The sequence below is a fragment of the Camellia sinensis genome, chromosome 12, assembly GCF_055761805.1.
Source record: "Camellia sinensis isolate YWXY chromosome 12, ASM5576180v1, whole genome shotgun sequence".
Lineage (NCBI taxonomy): Eukaryota > Viridiplantae > Streptophyta > Magnoliopsida > Ericales > Theaceae > Camellia > Camellia sinensis.
The window spans coordinates 128,347,661-128,357,238 of NC_138972.1; the positions used below are offsets into that span (position 1 = coordinate 128,347,661).

General features: G+C 30.8%; 1 long non-coding RNA gene across 2 annotated transcripts; it reads right to left on the reverse strand.

Moving 5' to 3' along the window:
* Window positions 1-3,609: 3,609 nt before the first annotated feature.
* LOC145804774 (uncharacterized) lies at window positions 3,610-6,191 on the reverse strand. 2 transcript variants are annotated; one of them, XR_014347162.1, is made up of 2 exons: window positions 4,824-6,191; window positions 3,610-4,510 (listed from the first exon to the last, which is right to left on the reverse strand). It is a non-coding gene; the product is annotated as an uncharacterized LOC145804774 (long non-coding RNA). The 2 variants fall into 2 exon arrangements; XR_014347161.1 differs by having other exon boundaries at window positions 3,664-4,510; window positions 4,819-6,191.
* Window positions 6,192-9,578: the final 3,387 nt, after the last annotated feature.

The window sequence follows — 9,578 nt, forward strand, 5'->3', positions numbered from 1 at the left end:
GTGATTAATTGGTGTAGTTGGATCAATGAATCACTCATCTATGGAAAATGTGATAAATTATCCGTTGAGAAATTTATTTATCTGTTTAGATATATCTGTTTTGGGCTATCGGTGGATAATAGCCATGATTGTTGTAGAAACTGCATGTTGACTAGGTAAATTGAAACTAATCAAATGGGAATATGTCATTGAATATGACGGTTGGATGTAAACATTGTATATGTGATTGAATTGGTCATTGTATATGACAACGTGTTTAAATACAATGTATATGTATATTTGTTTGGGAAGAGATAGGGGATGGACTCCATGGATAATTAAGTTGGCTGGAGTGTTCAGGGTGAAAGTTCCGAAATCTTGTTTATATTTGGGTGCTGGTTTCCCCGAACGTAGTTCCGTAAAATGGCAAGATATGGAAGTATATGAATGATGTTTGTGATTGAAGTTTTAATGAATGAGTTGTAGTCTCATTTTGAATTGTTTATATGATAATGAATTGACTTGGGTAAATAACTGGAAGTGAATTGAAATATGGGTATCAATGTTGATTTATTACGGAAAAGGTTTAAGATGGTTTATAAGTGTTAAACATTTATCGAATGCTAATGTTTTAGTTAATCCTCATATAATGTCTAGCATATCTCTACTGGACTTTAGCTCACCCTACATGGGACACCTTTTTTCAGGTACAGGGGACATGCTACCTCCAAGCTTGGGAGGTTTAGGGGTTGAAGACTCCTTTTTGATATTTTGTTTTGATGTTAAATGTAAATCCAAGCCGAGTGCTTTTATGTATAGAGTTAGAACTTTTCTTTTGTTGTAACCACGTGATAATTTGGAAAGCTGTAAGCCGTTAGGGCATTTACTTTGTTGATAACATGTAATATCTTTTGTAAAGAAGACTCCGATGAATGAAAATGTATTCTTTTCTTTATGTTCATGGAACTTGTGAATGAATGATTTATGTTTTAAATTGAGGGCGTTACAAAAACCCTTAACAACATGTAACAATTCAACATGAGAAGTATTTTAGAAGAAAACAAAACCCTATACAATCAAGTAATCTAATGTAACATGTGTTCTAGAATAGATTAGTTTTATACTTATTCATATATGGGGCTCTCTTTATTATTGAGAATTGGTATATTTATATTTAAATGAATGTTTTAATATATCTTCTTTTCATATTGTCTTTTTGAGCCATTTGTCTTGAGTATTTACATGTAATGTTGAACATATGTATGTATCTATATTTAATGTATTTATAAATAATAATATATGTATGTGACGGTAAATATATTTGTATATGTGTAAATGTATACATTTTGTATGTATGTATATGTTTGATCTTCATTTTAAGTTAATCATTCCTCCAAATGTTTATTATTCAAAATGTGTAAAATATATCACTCTAAATCTCAAATTTGATTAAAAAAAAATTGGGGTGTGGGGGATGAAAATTTTTAAAATCCTAACAAATATAGTTAGAAACACCATGCCACATATTCATTGAGTTCATTTGATTTAAAAAAAATTTCATTGTATCAAATTAAGGCCTAGTTTGGGAAGACTAAATAAGTGCACTTTTTGACTTTTTATGAAATATGGGTTGGGTTTGGGTTGGGTTTGAAGTGATGTATTAGAGAGGTGATGTGACTTAAATAAGATGATGTGATTTAAATAGGATAGTGACTTTTTGACTTTTTATCTTTTTTCAATCTTCCCAAACTAGGCCTAAATCCAACTTTATGTAGGATTGACTAATATTATATATATATATATATATATATTAAGCAAAAGGGATTTTTTTATTAGTTCCAAATCATTCATTTAAATTTCTTAATTTTTAAAAATATTATGAACCTTAAGAAAATGACACGCGAATATTAGTCCATTTAATTATATCTATGGTTTTGAAATTTTAAAATCTTAATATATAAAGTAAAAAAAAATAAAAATAAAAAAGCCATACGTAACTCATATCTAATTTGAAATCTAAAAATTTTTGAAAGGAAATTTCAAATATAAATTTAGACTTATATAATTTCAAATTTTAAACTTATTTGCTTCAAAATTTTATTTTTATTTTTGAAAACTAAACAGTACACGTGGTGTCTAAAAAACTAAGAATTTTTTAGGCGTTAAAATATTTATAGGACCTCTATTAATTAAAAAATAAATTCTGCATGACACATGTAAACATAAATTAAAAAAAATACATGTGTAGTGTAAATTCTTATCATCTTTAAGAACACATGTGTTTTTAATTGTATATTTTAATCACATCTAAGCCTTCTATTTATATATATATATATATATATATATATATATATATATATATATATATATATATTTTAAATAAAAAATGCGTGGTATAAGATATACATGGTATAAAACTATTGGTTTATCTAATTGTTTTTTTTTTGAATTTAAGAATTTTTAGATGGAAAATAATAATACAAAAAATTAACTATATCTAAATTTCATCTAATTTGCAATTTTTTAAAAAATCAAATAAAATTTATTTACCTGTAATTTAAAATATTGAAATAGAAAATATGAAGGAATTTTTTAGCTATATATATAATTGCACAAACTTTAACATAGAATACAATAAAATTGAAAAACTTATATGATGACATGTATTTTTATTTTATCACAAATATAATTTTTATAATTTATTATATTTTTTCTATTTTTACCAATTGAATTATGATATATATTTTTTTATTAAGAACCACTACAAGAAATGACACTTTTGGCGACCAATAAAAGTCCCATTTTTGGTCACCGAAACTAATTAGCGACTAATTTTTTTTGTCGCCAAAGTCGTCACCTATACTCTGTCGGTGATAGTATTTGCGACTAAACTATTTTTGGTCGCCGAAAGTGAACGTTTTGGTACTAAACTTTGGTTAGTCGGCAAAGGTTATCTTTTGACAACGAAAACATTAGTCGCCAAAAGTGAACATTTGGCTACAAAACTTTGAGTAGTCGGGAAAGGTGATCTTTTGGCGACTAAATATTTAGTTGCCAAAAGTGTTCAAATAAAATTAATTTAATTTTCAGTGACTAAAACTTTTAGTCGTAGATAAGTTTTACATTTAGGGACTAAAGAATTTAGTCACCAAAAAAATTATTTTTCATTTTGTTTTATTTTTTGCTACTAACCACTTGGTTACCGAAAGTCTCATTTATTTTTGGCTACTAAATATTTAGTTGCCAAAAAAAATTATTTTTCATCTCGTTGTTTTTGACTACTAAACTATTTAGTTGCCTAAAATCTCATATAGTTTTGGCTACTAAATTTTTAGTAGTAAAAAATCTTTGGATTCTTTCTGGCTACCAAATATTTAGTCGCTAAAAATATTGATTTCCTTTTTGGCTACCAATTGGTTTGTCGCTAACAAATTCACTTTTTTTTTTTGGCTACTAAACATTTAGTTGCCAAAAACTTTATTTAGTGTTTTTTTTTATTATAATTAATTTCTCCACAACCTGTATTTATTTCGTGCAACCTACACCCTGTATATAAACAAAATAATACATATATCTATTTCTATTTCGTTTCAACCATACATAAATTTAGTCTTTTAACATCAAATTCTATACAAATCAAATATAATCCAACCCAAAATAATATTCCATACAAACAGAGAATCATACAAAAAAGATGTCCTCTGTACACAAAATTCTACATCAAATGTCATTTACAAAATATTTTGAAGGTGTAAACATGATGGGAAAATTAAATTTATTTACTAAAATACTTGCTTAATTTAACAATGAAGCCATTGATCTAAATGAAGCCATTGGTCTAAATGCCAAACTTATAATCTGAAAATTGAGGGAATGCTTGTCTCAGAATGTCCAAACTTATAATCTGAAAATTGAGGGAATGCTTGTCTCATTGAGGAAATCACACCTCCATACAGTAAGTACCTCACCTTCGTATTGATCTTAAGGAGAACATTAGTAAGATATTGGTCATTAACTCTTGTAAGTGCAATGCACTGAGTGACAATGCCAAAGTCAGCAAGATTCTTTCGTTTCCATGGACCTCAGAAATTAAAATGGATTTATTCATTAAACACTGGTTAAAAAAAAAAAAAAGTGTGATAAAGGAATAAATCAAATCAAACAAACCACATAGATCAGAGTTCTTCCTCTCTGGAAACAGACAAAGAAGAAATTGAGGAGCCCCAGGAAGTTTGGATTGTATATCTTCAAACATTTTTTCCACTCTAACAGGAGGTGGGGCTCGCCTATTTTGTGGACTCTCTTCAAATACATTGAACAGAGCATCAATTTGCTACAAAACAAAATAAAAAAGATTTGTACTTTAAATCATATAGTACCGAACCTAAGTTAAGCTAGCATAAATGGAAGGACATACAATTCCCTTCATGTTTCTACATTTGATCAAATCCCTAACAAGGCCATGGATATCGCAGCGAGCTGAAAAGTTCACGACAGCCTAGTGATTGATCTTTGTTGGGTCCACTAGTTTCTACACCAGCAAAGGATAAATTTGTAAGAACACAAAATTAAGGTTGAACTGTGCCAAGTTTTAAGAAAAATAAATAAATAAATTAGAGAGCCATGCAGAACCCAAAGCCGTTAATCTAAATGAACCCAAAGCCATTGGTTTGGAGAGAACAATGAAGCCATTGATCTAAATGCCAGCTTCAATGAAGAGATCTATGGCTTCATTGAAGTGTAAATTAAAAGCCCCTGTTCTGCACAAAATCTTACAATCTGTCTCCCTAAAAATTCAGGAGAAAAAAGAAAGAAAGAAATAGAGAAATAATAAGAAACCTGACCAAAAATAACAGCTGTATCAGTGCTCTTTAAGAGATCTATGGCTTCATTACACTTCATGAAGCCATTAATTTACACTTCAATGAACGTAAGAGTTGTAGGTTGAGATGGTTCAACTAATTGGACCCAAGGATCAACTGAAAAGCTTTTAGTGAAGAGGAAGAAGAGAGACTAATGGCTGCTCATAGGCTGTATGGAAACAAGTGGGCCATGATTGCTAGGATTTTCCCAGGTAGAACTGACAATGCAATGAAGAACCATTGGCATGCTATTTTATCATCTAAAATTGCACCTAATAACAGCTCATGAACAGGTAATTAAAAAAACTGAAATTTAATCTCAAACTGAAAAAAACTGAAATTCAATCTCATAAGCATTGTACCTAATAACAGCTCATGAAATTGAAAAAAAAAATGAAATTCAATCTCAAATTGAAATTGCACCTAATAACAGCTCATGAACAGGTAATTGAAAAAAACAATTAAATTCAACCTGGGCACTACCAAACCTCATAAACAGATGTCAAACGCATGAGCATTGTCCAGTTTCATTTGAACATTTCGTCAAACACATGGTGAGCAAAAGGGTTAGAAGACAACAGCAAATACAAGCATGGACGAAACAGGCCAAGTTAGAGTAGTAGGTAGAGAAAAACAAACAAGCAAGAGCAGTAATTAGGAAAAAAACAAAGAGAACAGGCCAAACACCAACTACACCCTAAAACCTCTCACCGCTGCCAAGTTAAACACTAGATCATTCACTGCAAAGACCACACCCTTGCACTTATATTTGACCCACAAAGCAATTTTGAACCAAAGATTCCCATCTGACTTGAATTCCATTAAACTTGAGGTCATTACGAGCCTTCCAAATTGACCAAACCATGGCCTCCACATCTTCTTTTCTAAGTTCCCAAATTTAAACCCAAACCCCCAGTGTGACAAATTTGAAAAAGATTATGGTGTAACCCAGCAAACATACCATCATTCTAGTAATTCAACCTATATCCTCCATATCCAAGGACAATGAATGAACAGATGCCTCAACCTTAACATGGGTCGATTTGGGGTTGGGTTTGGGTGAAGGTATGCAAACGGAAGAAGAAAACCCTAGAGGTTGAAATTAGGGGAATAGAGACTATAGAGAGGACATACCTGGAGTAATGCTCCAATGGTGGATTGACGGTAGTGCTCGTGTGCGATGGCGGTGATGCTTCGTTAACGATGGAGACAAAAGCGAGAGAGAGAGAGAGAGAGGCGTGAGAGAGAAAGAGAGAGTCACAAAGTGAGAGACAGACAGAGATGTATGAGAGAGTTAGAGCGTGTGGGAGCGTATTTCTTAAACCTAGTTTATTTTCTTTTCTGACTAACTTTTTTAGTCGCCAATAATAAATAAAGGCCTTTCCTCCGACGAAATATTTAGTAGCCAATTAATTTTCCCTCCAAAATCTGAAGTCTAATTTTTAAAATTTTAATTATAATTGCCGACTAAAATTTAGTCGCTAAAAGTAAATTAAATACTGACTAAATTATTTTTAGTAGCTAAAGATAGTACATTTAGGGACTAAATTTTTTTTAGTCGCATATGGGGTAATTTTTAGTTCTTTGGCGACTAAAATATTTTTTAGTCCCTGAAAATTAATTTTTGGCGACCAAACTTTTGGTCGCCAAAGATAAAAAGTAAATTTTTATTTTTTATTTGGCAACTAAATAATTTTAATAGCCAAAACTAACTATACAGCAACTAAAATATTTTTTAGTCACAAATTGTGGCATTTTTAGCGACTAAAATATTTTTTAGTAGCCAATTGTTACATTTTTACTGACTAAAATTTTTTTTAATAGCTAATTGTTGCATTTTTACCGACTAAATTTTTTTTAGTCGGCAATAATCAATATACCCCGACTAAAAAAAATTAGTAGCTAAATCTTGTACTTATGCCAACTAATATAATTTCTGGTCGCCAATTCCACAACTTTTGGCGACTAAATATTTTTTAGTAGCCAAATTTAATTGCCGAAAGTGTAATTTCCTATAGTGAACTTAAAATATATAATTAATGACACAATACCTACACTATATATATATATATATATATTCATTCTAATGAAATGGTTAAAATTTAACTCATTATTAACTATTTTTGTATACATTTTAAATAAATTTTATACTATTATTTAATTTTAAAATTATTTTTTTAACCCGTGCATAGTACACGTGCCATGTTAATATGAACAAAACTGAAAAGAAAAATGAGAGAGAAAAAGTGAAAAGGAGGGTGTGGATATTATTTTTCTTTGATATATATATATATATGCTTGTGTGCAGCATTAATTTAATACAAAGATTGTTGTATAGTCCTTCATTTAAACCTCAAAAATTTCCTCCTAATTTAATTTATATTCAATTTGGGCCTTGTATGCCCAATCGACTGATGCTTTAATCTATACATTTTGTAAGCTATTATATATAGATTATAATTGATGTAAAAAATTATAATGATCCAATAAATTTTATTGATTATGTTTTAAAAAATTGATAATCAATTTTGAAAAATCATAATCGTGGTTCATTTTTATAAATAAGGAACACCCAAACAACAACAACATGCAAAAGGTCCGAAAAAAAAGTAAGGAAACACAAGTTATTTTATTATGGTGCCTGCCAAGATAATCTTAGTAGGCAATATTTCACAACGTTATTGCATTGGAAAATGAAAACTAATAAAAGCAAAACATGAAACACACATAAAAAGAAAGAAAAGAAAAGAAAAGATGGAAGAAAAAGAAGAAGAAGCCATTGTGTGATTGCATTTAACATATGCAATAAGCCTTTTAAACCTCTAAATTATTCTTAAAGGATGAGTGAAGTCTTGTGAAAATTTGCAGAGATATTACCCACAAACATCTACGCACCAATGAATCGGTGGTGGTGGTTTATTTTAATTTCTCACAGACAAGACATCCTTGGAGTCCTTGTCTATGTTGTCAGATAATGCGCATAAGCAGTAGGGGTAATCGTCGCTATCCCTGTAAAGGCATACATAAGTGGTGGCGAAGTCGGACTGTTGTAGTGGTACCAGCAGTAGCGGTAGTAGCAGGAGCAACGAAGTACTCGATGTCAAACAAAGTACCATCATCCGAAGTGGTATCAGTATCAGCAGTAATCCATCCATTCTGGGCCGATTTCAATTGCCAGTATTTGTTGGTTTAATGACTTTTTATGTGGTACATATCAATCCCAGTACATGCCTTCTCAAGGTACATTGTCGGGCCACCCTTTCCGTTGGCTGAGAGACGGTCATTTTTGGGTCCATTCGGCGAATCGACGGCATATATTTATCTATGGGCCGCACGTATTTATCGGTGAAGACTGATTTGAACAATATTGTCTCACCAACTGCAGATGCCATTCTCTCTATCTCTCTCTTCTCTTCTTCCCTCTCCTCTCTTTCTCTTAATAATCACTTTTACTCGTTCCTTGTTTTCTTGTGCTTCCCCTAACTCAAACCTGTGCTGCTATTTATAAGCAAAAAAAGGATTCAAATTCTGTACGGATCATTCGAAAAACCTTAAGTTTACGGGCAACCATTCTGAGGCATGCTATAGTTGTAAGATTTAATAATACATGTAACAATAATAATAATGCAGAATTAAACTTTACAGGATCTTGAATTCAATACAACTCAAGGCTAAAACAAACATACCTTTGTCAGCCATGGAATTAGAGAAGTTGAGAAAGAGAAATGTTAGGGATCATGAAAATTTTTTCATGAAAATTTTCATGAAAATGATCATGAAAAATTTGTGACCCTTAGATTACCTTGATTAGTGTGTGGTACTTTATTATAAGTGTAATCTAAAGGTCACAAATGAAAGACCATTTTCGTGAAAGACTTTTCATGATACCTAGCATTGCTGGTTGAGAAAATACCCCTAATAGTTGAACCTTGAATTATTGGCTCACCTTCTTCTCTCTGTCTCTCTTAATTAGGATGACTATAAAATTTAGAGTGATGGAAAAATACTTATCATATGAAAGGAGAGTCACTCATCCTTATATAGAGGAGAGAAGAGGGCCAAATAAACTCTTATCAGAAGGATTCCTAATCCATCAAAGTTTCCTTCTTATCTTAGAAGAGAGATTATATTAAAATTCTAATTATTGAACTTTATATATAATATTGGCTTTTTCTAGTTGTGGAGTCCAAATAAATTAAAATATGTAGATATATGTAGGCTATTAGGCCACACTACAAAATAAGCCCAACATTCTCCTACTTGGCCCATTAAGCCGGTTATGATGCAATTATGAGTTTTTTTTTTTTTTTTTTTTTCAAAATATGCAATTTATAAAATTTTTGACTCATTGGATTCCACACTAAAAATTTTGACATGCGATCACGAATTTTAAAAATAGCCAATAAGTTCAAATATATTAGAAATTATAATACTGTGATTACTTCAGATCACCAATGTGAGTCATAGCGGTTATATAACATTTATGTCATATTTCTTTCTATGCACCACACCATCGATAACCTTCACTAACCTAGTCCTTTATCGGTATATATAATTATTTGCCTGAAAGGCCTCTGTAATTTGTCTTGTTAAGACATTTCCCGTTTATCAATATTCAATTTAATGGGTACACACACTTTTAGAAATAGGAAAATTAGAAACAAAATTATTATTGCGCAAATAATGTCAAATAAAAATAAGCACTCAAGATTTACCATGCACATCAAGGGTTGCTTA